Genomic DNA, 319 nt, shown 5'->3' on the forward strand with positions numbered 1-319 from the left:
TGAGAATTCGCGTGTACATAACCCAAGCCGTGTATATGTGACATGCAGCAGTAGGTACCTACAGTAATGAATGACCAACGTCATGTGAAAACACTATTATAATACTAAGCACGCGGTATATATCGTCGAATTTCACTTGTGCTCGGTGTATAAGCATGAGTGTGTGTGTTTATGTTCGACGTCTCCATTAAATATCATTAGCAATCGTGTCCTAGCTGGTGCGGACCCTCAAAACGCAACGCCAACGCATTTTCGTACATAAACCAAAACTATTTCGTATTGAAAAAACGCACCGTAGATATAGGTACAGGACATAATA

Source organism: Acyrthosiphon pisum, chromosome A2, assembly GCF_005508785.2.
Source record: "Acyrthosiphon pisum isolate AL4f chromosome A2, pea_aphid_22Mar2018_4r6ur, whole genome shotgun sequence".
NCBI lineage: Eukaryota > Metazoa > Arthropoda > Insecta > Hemiptera > Aphididae > Acyrthosiphon > Acyrthosiphon pisum.